At 42.5% G+C, this 21,329-nt stretch overlaps 1 protein-coding gene across 1 annotated transcript in view; it reads left to right on the top strand.

Moving 5' to 3' along the window:
• Nucleotides 1-2,645: 2,645 nt before the first annotated feature.
• The window catches only part of LOC105892639 (carbohydrate sulfotransferase 8), a 167,811-nt gene continuing 149,127 nt past the window's right edge, over nucleotides 2,646-21,329 (top strand). Inside the window, exon 1 of the mRNA XM_031569119.1 lies at nucleotides 2,646-3,438. The gene's annotated coding sequence lies outside the window, so the exon portion shown is untranslated. The remainder of the gene's footprint in view (nucleotides 3,439-21,329) is intronic.

Genomic DNA, 21,329 nt, shown 5'->3' with positions numbered 1-21,329 from the left:
ATAGTACATAAACACAACATAAATACAAGACACATTTTGCAGAGTACACATTTTGTCAGGGTTTGCACTAGGTTATCTGTTGTGAAAGGTACTCGTGAAAAGAGGTGGTCACTGGATGAGTTTGTGACAAAGCAATGACAAATCCCCCAGTTTAGTTCACATAGCAGAAGAAGTGGTCTATGCGTTGAGACATCTCAACCAAATAGTTAACAGGAAAAGAAAGAGCAAAAAAGAGAGATAGGGTGAAGGAGAGGACCCTAGGGGTCCAATGACACCCCAATCAGAAAAAAAGTCCATTATCCTGCCCTGCAACTCCTTTACAAAGCGACTAGGCTATTTTTAAAACAGAGCTCTACCGCAAAGTCAGGTAATAGTCAGTTCTACTTGCCTGGCAGATCACTAACCCAGAGCGCCCTCACAGTTCTTATGCTTGCAATTGTCCATGTCCAGATATACCCAGAGGACATTATAGCCTCCTCTTCCTCACTGTAAACCCTCTGGAAGCAATGGAGGCCTTTTAACTCTATTCCTGACTACCTATTTCACCTATGATGACGTTCCCTCGTTATCCCACATTTAAGTTCTACAACGCATTCAAACTCCTGCTCTGACTTAAGTAGAGTCATGACCACATCACATCCATTACATTTGCGTAAGCAGATAGTCTGACCCTGACAAATCTCCAGGGACAGAGAGAGAGAGAGAGAGAGAGAGAGCGAGAGAGAGAGAGAGAGAGAGAGAGAGAGAAAGAGAGAGAGAGAGAGAGAGAGGGAGAGGGAGAAAGAGAGAGGGTTATAGTTCCTCTTGTTTTCCGCAAGCCCTTTGTACTTTGTACTGTACTGTGTAAATATGCTTTGGCAATATTGTGTTGTATGCAGTCATGCCGATAAAGCCATTTGAATTTGAATTGAGAGAGAGAGAGAGAGAGAGACCTTGACTATTACTGTAAAACTCTTTTATTTAATCATTATATGGATTAAGGACACCTTAAAAACCATACTTAGTAGCCCCACACCCAAACTTCATCAACACCCTGGTACAAGTACACATATCACCAATTAAATATCTGGTTACCATCATCAACTACCAAAATCAGACCCTTGTGTATGCACCATTTGCGTGAGAAATGGCTGATGTTATCATTAACTGGAAAGAAAGTATATTCAGCTCTGACCCTTGTTTCCACTAAGCCTTCAAACATGTCCACTCAGCTTACAATTTGCCCGTCCTCCTCCAATCTATTACTCTTCCATATGGCCAGCTTTGCTTGTCTCATCAAAACGTTTAAACAAGTACACAGCTCCTTCTTGTTTTGGGAGTGACATCCAGAAGTAGGAAAAGAGAAAAAAAAAGCAGTCACAGAAACAGTGTAAAACTCTGTCTGGGGAGAAACATCAGGCTTCGACTTTGCAACTAAGACCTTTTTGGCCTGGGCACAGTGTCAGCACACATGCCTCTGAAGACCGTCAGAGAGAGAGAGAGAGAGAGAGAGAGAGAGAGAGAGAGAGAGAGAGAGAGAGGTAGAGTGAGGGGAAAGCATAAGGTGGAGGGAAGAATAAGAGGGAAGAGGAGAGGAGTTAAGAGGGGAAGAGAGAGAAAAAGAGGAGGGGGATAAGGTAGAGGAGTGAGAGAGAGAAAAGGGAGGAGAGAGTAGAGTAGAGGAGGGAGAGAGAGGAAGAGGGGAAGGAGATGGTAGAGGAAAGAGAGAGCAGGGAGAAGCTGACTAGAGAGTGGTGGAAGGAGGGGGAGTGAGCCCCCAGAGAGAGCCAGCACTGGAGTTGACGCAGCCAGGAGAGACACAGGGGAGACCAACAACAACCTTAGGCCTGGAGCTCAAGGCTCAGGGCCACAGCAACCACCTGTGGCTAATCACGCTAACAAGGATGGAGGCTAATCACACTAACAAGGATGGAGGCTCAGATGGAGACTGCCGTTAATCTCTCTTTGTCTCTCCTTCTCCCTCTGGTCCACCCCTTACTTCTCTTTCCTACTCTCTTTTAGTATGTGTGTGCCATGGTGGATATGAAACAGATGTTTTAAGTGTTTTTTCAAGGGGTTGGATGTTTTTGAAACTTCAACATCTGGTATTAAAATGGTAAAAAAATAATAATATATACATATAGGTTACATGCATACACACAGCACCTAGTGAGAGAGAGAGAGGGAGATGGAGAGAGAGAAAGTTAAACTAAGGCTTGAATGGGAAAGTTAAATGGAAATCTCAGTCAGGGCAAATTATATAACTGTATTTAGTCAAGAATGCCCTCTTCTTGCCACATATCTCTCAACCTGTCAATACCTGTCCACTTCTCTTTTTGCTGTGCTTAGCTGAACCATCAGTCTTCAGTCCGTTTCTCCTGAGGTGTGACTCGTGAGCATAGACAAACAGGTAGCTGTCAATGACAATTGCTGTGTTTATTAAAAAAAAAAACATGCCCATATAGACTGCATGTTGACATTGCTTATTAATATTGCCTGAAAGTTAATATTATTCAAATAATTGCTATTATGCTATTAAATGTAATTAGGCTATCAAAAGTAGTCAAGTATATCAAAAGTGCATGGAGTTGAACGTTTATATAAAAACATTGATGTTATAAAACACAACGTATTACTTATTGTATTGCAAAATTATCTCTACATTGGTGGGCTGCTTAACACGATTACTGCTGCTATTGTTATAGTACAGCGCTTGCTGACTGAAACGGGTGGGTGGATCCATTACACTCCGCGCGGAGACAAGAATTGATCCGGCAGAGACCCGCAGCATCTCGCTCTCTGGTTATAAACTTAGACGTGAAACCGATTCCCTGGCATTCGCCGGGCATCGAGTCGTGCTCAGGACGTGGAGATAACCGCTCCCAGTTTCTCCGTTCGTTTGATCCGAGAATGATGCGCTGTTTCGGCGACTTTCAGCAGAGTACCTATCCTTCTCTCTCCGTTTGCTTGCACTTCAGATGGTGCGTGCAAAACTAAGCGTGACCAGGAAGGTTTTTATGGACAATTTGCTGATCTGTTTTATACGACACCAGAGATTCCGAAGTCCTTTTGTAGTGGTTGCCTGGAGGCATCGACAGCCTCTTGCGCCTCAGAGACTTTTCGGGATATATAAGGCAACGACACACCAGAGGGATGCGCAATTTTGCTGGTACTTAGGCGGGTAGACTTTACCACCTAAATTTCTGTATTGTCACTACACTTGGTCCTATCTACCTGTGAATTATACAGCTCTAGACAGATCGAGAGGCATCATTATTAAGCTTAACATTTTTTTCCAGTTCTTCATGCTGTACGGTAGTGAACAGTTAGGCGCTCTCCTGTCCATGGTATGAAACCGACACATCCCTCTCGGGTGCCGATGATCTTTATCTAGAGGGACTTCACCGCGGAGACTCGACACTGATTAGTCTCATCGGCAAGGTTATTGTCTCTGGACAGGTGAGTGCTTTATTTGAGCATAACTCTCAAACGCTTCGTGCAAAATTAGATCAAACGGTGTTATATATTGAGGAGGCATCTCTATATAAACCTGTCTCGCTGAGTGGAGTGTATTGTACATCAGTCAGGTAACGTAAAGATGGTTCTTAGACGTGAAACTGGAATTTCTTCATGCTGGGATAGTATCGCCATATGATGGTGTTTGTTTAAACTGACCTTATTAGAAATCCTGGCATTGACAAGTTATACCTATCGTAGCTCAGCATGAATGAGTGATCTGTGCTTTATTTCAAAGTGAAATACAAGTTAATGAGACTCGGAAAAAAGTCGCTGAACTTCACACGATAAGTTGATAAAGCAACCATTGATGTTGAAACGGGGTACTGATTTATGAAAACGAATTTTATGTCAGATGTACCTTGTGGCATGACTGACACAATCTTGACATAATATAATAATAATGACATTTATGATCAGTTGTTCCGATTTCCAGTGCAACTGTATGTTACACATTCTTTTTTATTGGGAGGGGGAGTACAATGAGTCAAACAGTGTGTTTATCTGCTTCGGTGAATATTCTCGTGAAAGACTGGTTTGCATATGTATGATTCCCCCACGTGTTGCCTTCACCATGAGTGCACTGAGATTTTCGGACCTTGAAGTTATATATCCAAGATAACGATTCCATGCAAGGTCTAGGAAGAGGGGATGGTGTTATTTTATTATGTCGTAGCCATGATAACCTGTTTTGAGGAAATGTTATATTTTGTGGCCACTTGTTAATACCTGATAATATTAGATTTTTTATAGTGTCCTGCTTTTTGCCCTGCTGTGAGGCTTTTTGGGCATGTGTGTCAACCTTTTGAGATCATGGCAGTGGCCTGGACATCCTACTCAGTGTTGCTGTTTTGTCGTTTACAAAAAGTATTTACTTGAGATTATGATCTCTCACTCTCTCTCTCTCTTTCTCTCTCTCTCTCTCTCTCTCTCTCTTTGTGTGTGTGCATTCAAAACTGTAAACATTGATGCATGAATAATAACTAATAACGTTATTATTGTAAGAGGCTCAAAAGACTCAATTAACCCACTGTAAATAGCTCTGTGCAACATAATAAGTTAAGCACAGATCAATATGATAAGCACAGATCAATAAGTTAACCACAGATCAACAAGTTAAGCACAGATCCGCAATAAGTTGCACCGGAATAGAGTTCAACTCACGTTGCCCCGCAAGAGCGGGAGAGACATAGGACTCACGCACACACACACACACACATCTGGTTCACCTGTTTGATACTGCTAGGATCCTTCTCAATCAAGTGATGACATGAGGGGTGTTTGACGTGAAGTGTGTTGTGTATGTATATTAATAATATGTGTTGTGTGTGTAAGAGGTGTAAAGATATGGTTTGGGACCATGGGTTGACTTGGTTGTGGGATTATGTATATATTAAATCCCACTGATTATATTGCCAAGAGGGCTCCCCCACCACAATGGTTGGGTTGATTGTGGGGCCTGAAAATGGCTGGTCATCAAGTGCCATGAATTCCATGATTTATCTCTTAATGGCTTTGGTCTCTTTATTGCTGATGAAGGATAGCAGAGGCTGCTGGCTGGCTCTGCACTCTCACTAGCTTTAGCTTTAGCCGCTTCGCCGTTTGCTAGCTTCTTGAAGTTGGGCATGTTCAGCAGGGAGATGGTGTTTCAAGTGTCTGATTAAGTGTTTTCATTCTGAATATTTTTGTGGTTGTTCCTCCATGTTCCTCCTTACTTTGGCCTCACATGTATTGCAAATTGCAAACTTATTGTCTTCTTCACTCACGGTGAAGAACTTCCACACTGAAGACATGTTGTGTGCGTGTGTGTGTGGCTGTGGCTGTAGCTGTGCCGCTGTGTGAACTATGAGTGAGCCATGCGGCTCGTGAGGGTTCATTTGACCGGCACAGAATTGGATTTATCTGAAACTGATTGGCTGGCCCCAGGTCATGGCCAATCAAGCTGAAAACCTGTCGATTCTAGTCACAGGCCGATCGATTGATGCATCTTTACTTCAAAGGTAACCCTTAACCAAATGCTCCTTCAGGAAAGGGTCTCCTGAGGTCGAGGACATTCGGGGGACACTGCATTGTTGTTTCACACTGGCATTGCTGCTCCAATTGAAACTGCTTCACAAACAACAAACATTGGATTACTAGCGGTGTCAAGGATGGCCTCAACCAGAGAAGCGTACAGGAGGAAGATGCAGCAGAGGCTGCAGGATAACAACTTAAGGGAGGTCTTAGATGGTATGAAGACCAAAGCAAAGGTGCAACAGACAGATGTGGAACATTTTCGCTGTGAAGTTTTGTGTGAAGGATCAACAAATATGAAGGCAGCTTCGAATATAAATGAATACACACACACACACACACACACACAAGCATATATCTTTATATATCTTCTACCTGAAACCTCCAAACATTCATAATTTTTACCATTCCAAAAGGTGAAGAAGGTCCACATGATTTCATGGCATCACATAGCATAGAGTGCTGCATGTTGTGTGCACGTGCACGTGAACAGGCACACACACACACACACACACAGAGAGAGCAGTGATTTGTTTCGTACAGATTGTGCTCGAAGACTCTGTGCCTACACTGGAGGCCCCCGCGCCTGCGTTGGCATGGCACCAGCCGAGGCAGGACATGGCACTACAGATGGCTGCGGAGGGTACGTCAGCTCCACGGAACTGAGGAAGAGAGGTGTCCAAGGCCAGCTGGGAGAAGAGGGTGTGTGTGTGTGTGTGTGTGTGTGTGTGTGTGTGTGTGTGTGTGTGTGTGTGTGTGTGTGTGTGTGGAGGATGTACCTCTATGTTATCAAGTGATACGGCTTGGTTATGTTTATAAAATAACCAAGAGTGGCAGAGGAGGGAATTACGTAAGGTAGAATGCACACTGAATTACAATTGGGTTACATTTATACATTTTAATTTCCAACATGAAGCCAGTGTTGCATGTGAGAGATAGGCTTCTATGATGACTTTTTAGCAGATCTCAGTGAATGAAAACAGCTGTCTTGGTGTAGATATTTGCACCTGATAAATGTATTTGTCAGGCTGTTGGGGATATATTTCTCCATGTGCAGAGCTAAGATATTAGTGCACAGTAACCACCAAAGACACACAATGGGATATAACAGTCAAGATTACTACAAAAATGAATTGAGTTGTCATTTTGCACAATAGCCTAATGCTATGCAGCACAACCCAAATACAGTCATACATTGTTATTTGCATGTGGATCATTGGTCAGGGCGGGGAAGTGAGGCAGTCCCCGGGGAGGGGTGACGTATGTAGGTAGTTCATGCAGTGACACCTGTAACCATGGGGCCAGGCTGGTAATATTCAGCTATGTTGGCAACAAAGTTGTGCAGGAGTGTGGCTACTCAGAATAGGATTTAGGCTCCTGTGGTCATCAGTAATGTGGCATTATTGCAATTCTGGCGATCGGCTGCACTAGTATTAGCGATACATTTTGAATGGGAGTGGTAATCCATCACTCTTTTCAAAGAGTGTATTGAATAAGAATCGCGGAATGTGCCTTTAACAACTGTGGAATGTTATGGTGCACTTCATGGCAGCAAAGATGCCAGTTTGGATGATGGGATAAGACATTAGTGTTCCAAAACTAGAGAGGTTAAGCCTGTCTCACAGCTTAATGTTCTCTCCAGTGAAGAGAAACCTACTGACAATAAAAGGCACTGAACCTGGCAACAAACAACCAGCAGCCTCCAGGAGATAACTACGCTTCGTGACCTCCAGCTGGACACTACAGCACCGGTGGGTAGGTAGGTGGGTGGTCCGGTGTGTGTGAGTTGGAAAAGGAGCTGGAGAATGTCACGGAAGAGAAGTGGAGTGAGAAAGAAACGGATGGGAAAATAGGATGGTGGAGGAAGAGGAGCTAAGGTGGTCTAGGAGAGTGGGAGAAATGGAGGGAGAAACAGTGTATAGTGTGGATAGTGGAAAATAGTACAGCTGCTATCATCCTGAAAATAGCTGAATTGTTCACTTTTGTGATAAAAGCATGAAACTTTGCACAATTACTTCTAACCATGTAACAATCAATATGTGATGTGATATGGATCCAAACTAGGTTAAGGTCTGGACTTGAGATCTGCGCATGCCCTAAAATTGCCGACATGGAAATTAGGCTGAAAAACGAATTGCTTAAAAACAGGTCTTAAAATACAAAAATGAACTAGGAACTGATATATGTGTTGCATATGTGGTATTCTGTGCTACAAAATGTTTAAGATATGGTCACGTGACCTCTTTTTACAGATTTACGATGTTCGCTTGTGGTGAAAAGTGATACGTGGTGCAAAAATGAGCACAACTGGTCGCAAAGTTATTTTCTATTATTTGAATTATAGAAAAAAGCTTTTCACATGTTTCTAACCCCGAAATGTCTAACATCTTTCGTGGTGTAAGTGAGTTTGCCAACCATACACTTCCATACATTTGATTATTGAAATAGCTAATCTTGATCAAAATGTTATGTCAGTACTGTTGAACTGACCATGCACTCAAAGTTTTTCTTGACTTGCAATCTTGCTTACACAAATTTACACACACCTACACACATGCACACCCCTACACACACTTACACACACACCTACACCCCTACACACACACACACTTACACTCACCTACACACATGACAACAAATCACACACAGACTGCAGAGAGAGAGAAGAGAGAGAAAGAAAAAATGAGAGGGAGAAAGAGAGCGAAGGAGAGGTGGAGACAGAGAGAGAAGAGATAGAGAGTAAAGGCAAGTGAGAGAGAGCCAGAAGGCCAGAGGAGGAGAGCATCCCACTATGCTATTTTCATGCTGCCCCATTCCCTCTAAGACGGACGAGTCGGCTTTCTGATCACAATGAATTATTCCTCTGCTGGCTATAAATATGCACCACGCCTCCAACACTCAGGGGCTTTATCCCGGACCAGGAATCTCCGCACCCTATCCGCTAGTGCTGTGTGCGCACGGTCATCCAGAAAACTCCGGAAACAGTTCAGCTAAGCTCAATGTGGGACAGAGAACAATGCCTAGTGTACGTTGAGTCTGGTCAGCAGGCATTCTCAGATTACCCTTTTTATCAGACTTTTCATGCCCGTCTCCCAGAAAGACTCGCACGCGGACGAGATTGCAGGCTGTTGTCAGTTTTTACTGTGAGTAGACGCTCCCATCTGGAGCAGTTTGAGGTCAGAAACAAGCAGTGGCGAAACCACCGGGGTGGCAAGGGGTGGCAGCTGCCACCCTAAAAAAATTGCTTGCCACCCCACTTGCCACCAAGGTTGTCAGAAATGTCTCCTATAATATACTATACATTTATTGAATGGTATTATATTTTTGCTACTTAAGCTGTTGATCTCTTTGGTAGCTTGTTCTAAAATCTTTAAGTTCCCCCTCCCCTGCAAAATGGTGGAGTCCATGAGTCCGCTTTGCTCTCTTGTCACCGTGGTTGCCCATCTCAGTTTTTTTTCTCCATACCATTGAAGAAAGAAACGGTTTGAAAGCATTTGATAAGCCAAAAACAAACTGGAAACAATCCTACTGTAGACTTGCAGTGATGAAAAAAGTGAATCGTGAATCAAGAAAATGTGATGGGTGGTCATATGTGATAGACAGTTCCGTTGTAATTTCAATCGTTTATTTAATTGCTAGCTTGCAAAAGTCGGTAGCATACAGCTAGCTCGCTATACAGCTTGCTTGTGCTAGCTAGCCTTAAAGTTACCACTGTTAGCTTAGCTAACCAACGTCTTTAGTACAGTAAGGTGGACTGACAGAAAATGTTATAGCGGCTTTTTCTCAGTTTTTATTTTCATTACGTATGTAACCTAACTGTTAAGCTATTCCGAAATCAGATTTTAGATACCACTAACCGTTTTCTCACAAAAAGCCTTTTTCTGGCTGTTTTTAAGGCACTCCGTCATGTAGCCTACAGTAAACTCAGTAACAGTAAAAAGTGTGCGTTCTTTTGTCCACCCTATCTTTCGCTAGCTAGTTAGTCTAGCTTTGGCATAAATTATTTTGTATGTGATAACCTAATACATACAGAACAAGCCATTATAAATTCAATTGGCCATTTAGAAGTTTGTCTGTTTTCACTATCTGGATTTGTATAAATAAATATTTTTCATCTTTCATATTCTTTCATCTTTCTGGGCAAGCTCTGGGGGTGTCCAATAGTACCAAATACTTAGGGCACATTATCACAGACACGTTGGAGGATGATGCCGACATGTTCAGACAGAGGAGATCGCTCTATGTCCAAGCTAACATGTTGGGTAGAAAATTCCACCACTGTACATATGATGTTAAAATTAATTTGTTTAGAGCCTACTGCACCCCTCTCTATACAGCGCCACTCTGGGTGAATTACAAGAAGGAGAGCTTGCGTACATTGAAAGTAGCCTGTAATGAATGTCTTAGGATACTCCTGAAGAAACCCAGAAGTATTAGAGCCAGTCAGCTGTTCTGTAATATGGGTCTAACCACCTTTATGGCCTTGCTGAGGAACCTTACTTTTAAGTTTATGAGTCGGCTGGACTGCTCTACAAATTTTATAATTGATCTGACGACAGACCCTGGCCGCAGCTCTGTCAAGTACACATCTAAGATCTGGAAACACTGGCATGAGTGCCTTTTTTTTAGCCCTTTCTTGTTGTATATTTATATGTATTTATGATTGTATTTATGTATTTATATGTAATTTATTGATTATATGTATTGTGCATCTTCCATGTGGGCCTTGAGCCTGTAATAACGTTTAATATACATATAGACACCAGGCATGTGTGTGTGTGTGTGATATGCCACCCTTGAATTTCAACTTGCCACCCTTCTGCCACCCCATGCAAAATTTTCTAGAATCGCCACTGGAAACAAGCACAGTGATAACAAGTGGAAAATGTCACCCTTATACACCCTCGGCAGCGATCACCAATATGTCTCTTTGTTAAGGGCTGGGTGACTATTTAGGAGTACGTAAGATCTTAAACATTTTCATGAATGAAATAATTGTGCCTCTTAATTGAGACTCTTAATACCCTATTATATCTAAGAGACAGGCATATTTTACAAACCACACTAGATGTAAGCAGTGTATACCATGAGGGCCATAAGTACATACATCTGAGGTTTTCCTACAAAGAGTTACGAAAGCACAAGTTAATGAAGGGAAATCCTTATCTAATAATATGGAGAGAAAAAAGTTCACTAGGCCAATGTGTGGAACATAGACTGAAGAGAGAAAGAAAGAGAGAGGTGATAAAAAGCGTGTGTGTGTGTGTGCCTGTCAGGGAGGGAGAAGGGGGATGGGAGGATTCAGAAAAGAAAGGCAGAAGACTGAGCAGTGAGGAGATAGCAGGACAACAACAAGGTCAGGCCTGCCTGAGAGTGTAATCTGTGTATGGTGTGTGCGTTTCAGTGTCACATCTGCGCCTGTCCCCAGGGCAGGGCCACCCTGCCAGGTGCCACAGAGTGTGACATTCATGACCTCCTTCACATCCTCTACTGTTTTTTACAGTATCCATGCAAATATAAAGTGCTATAAACGTTCTAGCACTGAGGGCCAGATGTACGTATGTTGGAGAGTGCCGCTTAAACGGCGACTTGGTGACTGCTGGCGCATCTCCTCCCATAATTTTGCACAAAAGCAGGCATTTTGAGCCATGTGCGGTCTGTTCGTATATACCCGTTATGTTTTTAGCCATGTACGGTCCGTTCGTATATGCCGCGTTATGTGTTTAGCCATGTGCGGTCCGTTCGTATATACCACGTTATGTTTTTAGCCTTGTGCGGTCTGTTCGTATATACCGCGTTATGTTTTTAGTCATGTGCGGTCTGTTCGTATATACCATATTATGTTTTTAGCCATGTGCGGTCTGTTCGTATATACCACGTTATGTTTTTAGCCATGTGCGGTCTGTTCGTATATACCACGTTATGTTTTTAGCCATGTGCGGTCTGTTCGTATATATCACGTTATGTTTTTAGCCATGTGCCGTCTGTTCGTATATACCACCTTAAGTTTTTAGTTGAATGTGCAGTCTGTTAGTACAGTTAGTATTTTTAGGTGAATGTTGTCACAACATTATGCCTAAAAAGGGAGCCAATGTGTTAGCATATCTGCCATCAAAAGACTTGACCTCAGTGGCTCTGAATCACCTTAACATCAACAGATCAGTGCAGAGTGCCCTTATTATGAATATAATATCTGTTGGGTATTGACAAAGGTGCTAAGTCAGTGTATTCATTAATTCATTTACTCATTCATTTGCTCAGTGGGTGAGCTGCCTTGTCTTTGTTCCAGTTAAAGCCCATGTTCCTGAGGGTGCCCTTGTTTCTCGGTGCCATCTCTGAAGGTAAATGCCACTGGTCCATCTCTCCTCATGAGAACAAAAGGTCACCTGTTAATTATTCATCTGGGATGTCAGACAATCCTCACAAGACGGTTATTTAGAGAGGGAGATCCCCTGAATTATGCATGCAGTACAGATTCTCTTACCACCCTATAAAAAGGCAACGTGTGAGTGGGCGTTTTTATTTTCCATCGCTCCCATCTCCATTTCCGCCCTGGCCCTGTCAGACAAAAATACAACTGTCTGCCACCCCTAGGTTTTAACTATCACCCACCTTCCCTTTGATGCACACCTAGATGCCATTACTCTCTGCCTTCCTCCAACTCTGCTGTCACATCAACGTCACCTGTAGAACCAATCTTACCATATCATATCTTAGACACTCAACCCTTACCAAAACCCATACATTATGAGATATATCTGCTACTAACGATGATTACCTCCCAGCCTTGCCTGTCTGTCTCACCTGCCATGACCACTCTTCTTTCTTCCCTTTGCCTGTACCGGTGCACCCATGACTCACAATATGTACCTGTTAGCTAGTCCTTCTATTGCTTATTCCTGTACCCAGCTTGCACCTGTCACCTGTACTCTCTGACCTCCACAAACGTCTGATAAACTTAGCCCCTTGTCCCTACCTCCCACCCATAGGTGGCTCTATGTCTGCCTGCCTGAACCTTTCCCATGTTTTCCTACCAGTTACAGAGTGAATCCCCCACCCTGGGTCTCACTTGAGGAACCTGTTTTTGCAAGGCTGGTCCTCTCAGTGGCAGTAAAGCAGCTTTCTTGAGATTTAAGGGTGTTTATTGCCATTGAAGAAGGCAAAGAAAGAGGATATTAATGCTATTAAAGTGCATTAAAGTGAAGAACGAGGTAATATGAGGCATTGCTGTTGGAGGATTAGCCAAGAGACAGCCTGGGAGAATTCATGAGTGTCTGCTATGTGTGTGTGTGTGTGTGTGTGTGTGTGTGTGTGTGTGTGTGTGTGTGTGTGTGTTGTGTGTGTGTGTGTGTGTGTGTGTGTGTGTGTGTGTGTGTGCGAGTGAGTGTGTGTGTGTCTTGACGCATCACTGTTTCTGAGACTGAGGGGGCGTCACAGTGGGAAGACGTTGTGCACAGTATGGGATGATGTCTGGCAGATGCGTATTAAAGGAAAAATGTCTAAGTTTGTGTGAGTGTGTGTGTGTGTGTGTGTGTGTGTGTGTGTGTGTGTGTGTGTGTGTGTGTGTGTGTGTGTGTGTGTGTGTGTGTGTGTGTTTGTGTGTGTGTGTATGTAGCAATTCTGTGATTTACCCGTGTCTCCGTATGACCACAAATGTGTGTCTGGGCTATGGGCATCACTGTTTGATCATACAGATTCATTATGTAGGGGTGGCGACCAAACTGGTTCGTGTTGTCCCACAAAAATACATAAACTGATGTTATTTGTGTCAGCAGCCAAATTATGCCAACAAAATTTGCATGATGTACTAACATTAAGCATAGCTAGTTTGAGTTAGCTTGCCAGCATTGCATTCTCATAATGAAAACTAGTCACTTATCACTACCCCTCTAACAGTTGACTTGGAAAACAAACATAACTTGCCAACTTCAGAAGTCTGCATTAAGAGTTTTATTAAAATTCTTTTAAGCTGCATAGTAAATTATGAGAAAAACAAACAACTGACTGTGTGACATGCATTTCGTGTTACATTACATGCATAGCTCTGTATTTGACTACACTGTTTGACTGGGAAAACCTGCCATGATACTTAGTCTAGCACCTTTTGTGAAATCTTCCCATAGGCCTTCAGGAATGATGTGTGACAAAAACTAATTTATGAATTATGACTGCTGTCTGCATACTTTCGCCACTTCCAGAGAAGCTGTGCGTCTGGGCATCATGTCCAAAAGTGACAAGATAAAAAAAATGTGATCGCAAAAACAATTTAGCTAAACAAGCAAATAGTACAGCAGGCGTGACAGATATTGAACTTGTCTATTCTCAAAATATGTCAATTGGAACTAACAGTCGTATAGATATATTAATATATATTTCACTGACACATTTCACAGAAACAAAAACTGCTTTCCATGCATTTGCCACTGTTACTCCAGTATGGTGAATGAGAAACACATTTCCACTGACACTATATGACACTCTGTGACAAAAGCAGCATGTTGACAGAGAACAGCAGAGACTATGGCTTTGTGGCCGTGCTGAATGAAAATCACAGAATGGGCGTCTTGGCCAAAGAGAGAGCGACAAGTGAACAGTGTTGTCTGCCTGGTTACTCTCTTCAGGTTTTCCTTGAGGTAAACTGTATGGGATTTTGGCATTCTGCATGCATAGGTCGAACGTTTAGTACATTACAAGATGCTTTAGATTCCACTTGGTCAGTTCTTCTTAGGGAAATAATTACTTTATTTCCTCCTGTTGATTCTCATTTGTCTTGCCTCTGAAACAAAGGGGTTTGGGGGGGGGGGGGGGGGCAGATCTGTGTGCGTCCCCAGAGGGTCTTGCATCAGAGAGCATCGCGCTCAGTCGCATCACTCAAGGATCTGGGCGTCTTACCACATAACAGCCTGGCACGACCATGGTCGGCAGGGCAGCTTGCCACCGAACGCTGGCATCGACGCGGAGGAATGGCACACCGCCGTAAGGAGAGTTGGGCTCTGCTGGTCCTGATCACAGATGAGAAGCTGGAACCTGCCTTGCCGCTGTGAGAAGCTTGGACTGAGTGCCAGAGAGGCTGAGCGGTTAGTTAGAGCAACAGGCTTAGACCGAAGCTAATTAAAGACTATCCCCTCCATCGGACATGACAAGTACAGGCATTCAGATGAAACTCTAAAGATAAAACAATAACTTTGACTTTGACCGGAAAGTAATATAAGGTTGTAATATAATAATAGAATGAAAACAGGACTATAATAATTGTTTGCATATTCACTTGGTATGCACGCAAATTGTGTTTTTTCTACTGTGTAAGATCATAGTCTATCAATATTCTACTTTCTTTCTCTAATATCCAGTGCAATAGTGAATGCCCTAGAAGAGATTCATGAGGTCTGTCATATGGTTAATGAGGGTTTTACTTTGTTTAAAAGTTCAAATGTGGGCAATGGGTGCCTCAGTTCACAAAAATAGTTTATTTCATTACCATGCAAAGGGCTTCCAGAAAAAAAACATGACCCTAAGACAATGTTTTCAATTAACACAATACTAATTAATAATTGATAGACAATGTGTGTGGGTTGCAGGGTATGTTAATGAAGCGAAACTCACTTCTTGAATTAGATTGCATTAGATGTTTTTTTTTATTTATTTATTTACAATTGCCCTAGAATGAAAACTGAGGGTGCTAATAAAGCTAATTTAATCAGCAGGGTCATTATGGTGATTGTTTAATTGCCAGTCATTGCCCCCTGACTTTGAACACCTGCAGGTCCCAGGTACCAGCAAGAACAGCTCCAAACCTGGGCCGAATCCAGGCCAGAACAGCACCAGAGTCAGCTCAAATCTGGTGTGTTGTCAAAAGGGTGAACCAGTGACCTAACCACAGCTCCAGACCCAGTAGCTTAGTCAAGAAATGTGGAGGGACATGTAGGGGACAAAAGAGGTTTTATGGGGCTTTATGAAAACCAGTTGGATTTAAGGTTAGGCCTTCAAATCCAACCTGTGTGTTACAATTACAATTATGGTGTTTAAACGACCCGCTTTTCATGCCTTTTGAGACGCAAGGGCCAGAGAAACACATGGTTTAGGCAACATTACAGTTGCTAGCAAGGTCGTTTTGATGCAACCCTTTATATAACCTCTAACATTAATAGCTTACAACCTGTCAAGATTATTGTCAAAGCTAGAGCAATTACCAAAAAGGGGGTCACCAAATTACTGGTAGCATAGTGGGGTGTGGTGAAAGTTGAATCATTCAGTGGTATGCCTTCCCTGGAGAGAATCACAAAATAGTGCGTTCTCATCAATTTCCTGACAATAATCTGACTAAAACCAGTGATAAATACACATTTTCTTTAATTAAAAAAGCTGAAAGAGAAGGTGAGGCTCACACAGCTGTTGAGCTCAATTTTCAATGTGTTTCATGGTCAAACCAAGCATAATGATTTAACCTAAGGAAGGAATGATGGTATGGGTGCAGTCAGTGCCGTATCATTTGCATTGATCATTTCAGAGTCACAGGCAGCCCTGCTTTAGCCTGCTATATACAAAAACAACTGCAATTGAAGTTAATTGCAATAACCACTTACGCACAAGTGAACTTGACTCAACTCGACTCAAGCCCCCTCCCTTCCTTCCCTCTAGCCAGTTGCTCTTTCTTCTAGCAAACATCGCGTTTTTCTATAGCCATAAGTTTGCAAAAAATGACCTGTTGAGGATGCAGTGAAGGCTTTAAAAGGCGGAGCTCAGGCTCACGCTTCACAGAAAACGAGACACGATTGGATGAAATCTGTTCGCTCCCCTTACTGTCTGTTCCCACACTCTTAAATCACATACTTGAATGCAATGAAAGAAGAGGCGATTAGGAAAATGGGCAGACAAAGATAGATTATTAACAGTGAAGTAAAATATTATTTATGAATAAGTTATTATTTCCTCATTTTGAAAATTGTTAGGCTTTCAAAGAAGGCTTAGCAGGCCCTGATGGTCCACCACATTGCATTGCTCGTAGCTTGACTGTTCTCACCCTTGTACGACGCTTTGGACATAAGCGTCTGCTAAATGACTAAATGTAAAATGTGAACCACTGATGAAAACCTACTAGAGGTCACTCACTCTTGGGGGTGTTCTAGAATCTTCCAACAAATTCAGAGGGGATGACATACTCTTCTGAAGAATGGAGGCTTTGAATGTCAAGGACAAAAGGAAAAACATCACATTTTCATCAGAAGGAAAAGTGTTAGGCCTCTATGCCCATAGTCTTGGTCTAACAAGCTTTTTCTCATTGAGGGATTCGGTGTTGTTAAGGATGGTAGCATAGGCTTTCAGCTCATTTAAATCACTGATTCATCAATTCTCTGGAGAGGTCTTCCTGAAATTACATTTGAGATTATTTATTTCGAAAATCAAACTCTGATGAGTAAACATCATCTCCCACTGATGACAGGTATGTCACACTACACTGTTCCTCTCACAAAGCAGTCGATTTTTCCGAGGCACTCACCATCGTAACATATCATCACGTCAAGGGGCACCTGGTGCTGTTAGGAGCACAGAAAGTGACAAGCCCATTTTCCTGGCACGGCTTCCACTAGAGCAGAGGTTTGAAAATCACAGCTTATCCATGTCTCTGATGGGAGCAATATCCGCGTGAGGTTTATGCCAAGTGTGAGACGAAATGCATTTTCAAGATCAGGGAACATGTTAACCCAACAGGGAGCAGAGGTACAAAAGAGCAACTGGGATGGAAATGCTTCTCGGGGTGACGTCTGCATACAAAGACTGCCCCATGTGAGGCTTGTGTTCTCAGCACACAGCTTTAAAAATGGTCTTTGTACCATAACTTTGTCAGCAATCCAATAACATCCACTTAAGCAGACATGCAGTTTAACAGGGCGTCTAGAGCATACTGTTCCACGGCGATCGGGCATTCATATTTAATGGAAATTGTCATTAAGATAAAGTATTAAGTGTTAGCGTTCAGCTGCTGGGGCTATAGCCTGTCAAAGCTTCCAGATTTTCCCCCAGATATAGAATACACACACTCACACCTCCACTTACAACATACACTTACATATGCACACACATACACACACACATGCACACACACACACACACATTAACATACAAACTCAAACTCTCTGGCAGGTTCTCATACACATACATATGCATTTTCCACGGCTCTTTTTCCTGTAAATCTGATATATGCACATATGCTCTCAAGTGCAGACATGCATGTACCTCATCTTTTTCACATTCACACACACACACACACACACACACACACACACACACACTGTTCTTCTCTCTCGCTTCCTCCCACACAAACACTTACACACACTTGCACTGTTTCTCTCTCTCACACACACACTCATACACTGTTTATCTCTTTTTCTCCCTCCCACATACACACTCACGCACTCATACACTGTTTCTCTCACACACACACACACTTACACTGTTGCTCTCTATCGCAGTCTTCTAATCATAGAAGGTTTATCTCTCTCGCTCTCTCCCCCCCCCACACACACACATACACTGTTTCTCTCTCACACACACACACACACACACTCATACACTGACCGTGGTTACATGGATTCGAATAACTGCCTTAGTCGGACTGAAATCGCATTATCCGTTTCATGTAAGCACCTTAGTCGGATCGTAGTCGGACCGCAAATAGTCGGACTAACACCCCTGGATAACTCGATCCGATCCAGTTGATAGTTCGACTATTGCGGCATGTAACGGTGAATTGGATAAGGAACTGGACTTTGCGTCTTTGCGCATGCTTGAGATCCCGCCGCCATCCTCCCTCCCTCCCTGCCAGGTCGTGACCCGGAAGACGAAAGAGACGATACGTTGTCTCAGCTGTTCATACTAATGACACGTTTATTTATGAATATCCTGCAGACTGTCTCACAAGCTTATTCTTGTTGACTATGAACAAACATAACAGAAGAGGTCCGAAGATATGAGTACCTTTACAACCCCTCCTTAAAAACGTATAAGGACGTTCAAATTACGATACTTATGTGGTGCCAGTGTTGACAAAAACGTTGACTGCGACTGTTTGGACAGAGCGCGCTAATTCACCGAACAAATACTTTCATATTAATTTCCCACCACTTGTTAGTCATGTCATCCATTCATATCGATGTGAATCAATCAATACTAATACATCTTTAACTGTGATGTGTTTTTGTTTCATTTCACAACGTATTTACTGTATAATCAACGATAGCAGGTGCCCGCTTGTAAACAGTCCACATTTTATTTGCTTAAAACACACAGCAGTAGGCTACTGTCAAATCAGAAAGCAAATCAGCTGTTAAAGGGCTGTTACCTGACCAAATACCTTTCAAACTCGGTGATAGTATTCACAACTAATTTGTTCTTCATTCTATCAAATATGATGAAGTGTGGTCCGCGACGGCCACAAGTAAATTATTGCGACATTTCTAACATACAACTCAGAACGAAGAGAACACAGCCAGTAGTAGCCTAATCTAATAAAGAGTTGTCTAATCTATTAACAAGGTCATGGATTGGTGGCTTAAGACAGGAACTATGAAAAGAAAATTAAATGAGAAAGCCTCAAACATAGACAAGGAGAAAGTGGTTCAGCCTCATAGGGCATTATCTCGTCGCGGAGTTGCATTCAAAACACTGTGTTCCAGATGCTTTGCCTTGCGCATTGTCATATCTATAACTAGCCTACTGGTACGTACAAAAGGAGAGCCCGCGAAAATCATGTGTGCGCTAACAATTGTCTGGCGCCAGGTCTTGGGTAGGAGGCATGTTGTTCCGGGGATATTTAGTTAAATGGTCCGCGAATTTTTATTGGCTAAGTGGTCCTTGGTCTGAAAAAGTTTGAGAAACACTGCTTTATAGACAATAACGATCATACACTCCCATTGCACTCAAACAACCACACTCAAACGAGGAGATATTGTATCAATAAGCCTATTAAGTAGGGTAGACTGAGTACAGTTGAGACACTTATTGCTTTTTTCACTACTGCACAAAAACTAGACACTGAAAAGAAGTGACATTTTATATGCCGTTTCCTTTGATTGCATACTAAAACATTATCGATCAATAATATCCATAACTTATTTAATGTATTCATAATTTGCTCATAAATATGAAGTGCGATTTTGTCTCAACTGTACCCATGTCGAGTACAGTTGAGACAGTACCCTAGGACAGTTGAGACACCCATTTAAACCCATTGATTGGTGACTGACCAAGCTACTTTCTACTATGAGGTAGCATAGGCTATCACAATCAAGCTGTATCAACTGTACAGACAGTGTGTCTCAACCATACCCCGCTGACCACCACACGCTTTTCGCTAGATAATGTAATGACCTTGCGTGACATGATAGCATGGAATATTTAAATTTATAGTGCACAGAATAACGTTCGCAATGATGCAAGTTGCGTTTGTTGATGACCTATGGTTAATAACATATTCATTGTAGAAGGGACATGATAAAACCAAATCTTAGCTAGGTAAAAAAAACTTTCGCCGATATCTCTGTACGGGAGATGGGTTAGGTGCTCAAATTTCCCGGGATCAAAGAGGACGTTAGTATGTATGTGCAAACTAAAAATCACGTCTCAGGATTGCTGCGCATTCAAGTTATTTCGGGTGTATCAACTGTACACATGTCTCAACTGTACTCAGTCTATTTATTGATTGCAAAGAGTTCAACGTTACAACAACATAACTTTGCTCCGGTCGCTAAATCTGATATATCCGTGTGCATCATCGCTCTCCCTCTCTGCCACACCCACCCTGTAACCTACGTGTTTATACATTATAGAAGCAAGACCATTATATTGTAACAAATCACGGAAGCGTGGTATATTTGTTATGGCTTTTTATTAAACACAACACACTGTCACAATGGCACGGGCTTTATGCCCACGAACAGACTGTGCTACCGTCACCCACCTGTATAAGCTCTGTCCCAACACAGAACAACGACATGTAATTAGAACGGTAAGGAACATATAGCCTAGGGAACGTCATGCATAACATAAAGTATAACAGTATGCGCCCGCTGCACGGCATTACGGGGCGACTATGCCGACACGGTATAATATTCTGGTTTAAAGTTAATGCTTGTGAAATCAGCTGTCACTCGACTATTACCTGACCAATACCTGTCAAACTCGGTCATAGAAAAATATCATGAATGCATATTTATTACGATGGGGAAACTATAAAATCGGAGTACGGACAACTAATGCCCAGCGTTGACGATGCAGATATAGAGCTGGAAACAGCTAAATGACCTACAGCCCAAATGCAGTGAGCTTTATCAAGCCCTGGAAAGTTCGGCACATTTGCCCGTTTCCACAGCGTCTGCTGAGCGGTCATTCAGTACAATGGGGCGTCTTAAGACATATCTTACGAAGTACGATGACTGACAAAAGACTGACTGGACTTGCTCTTATGAATATTCACACAGATTTGGAAATCGACAGCGAAGAAGTACTTAAACAATTTGATGCAACTGTCAGAAGGGCAATGCGTTTTGGCTGTAACCCATCATTTGCGCGCGTGTGTGTGTGTGAATGTGCATGCGTTTCTCTCGCCTTTTATCTTTCACCTTTGAATAATGTAACTTATAAACACATCGGCCTGGCAGAAACAAACAAACAAACAAACAAACAACCCAAGAGGCAACACGCATTTCTGGACCGATGAACAGACGCGATTCATGCTCAATCAACTGTTGTTGTTATTGGTAGTGGTGAAGAGGTCAAGCGGAAAGGGCTGTATCACCACTAGTTGTAATAAAAACAGCGCCACC

The sequence above is a fragment of the Clupea harengus genome, chromosome 6, assembly GCF_900700415.2.
Source record: "Clupea harengus chromosome 6, Ch_v2.0.2, whole genome shotgun sequence".
NCBI classification, from domain to species: domain Eukaryota; kingdom Metazoa; phylum Chordata; class Actinopteri; order Clupeiformes; family Clupeidae; genus Clupea; species Clupea harengus.
This window is presented reverse-complemented; position numbering and strand designations above follow the sequence as displayed.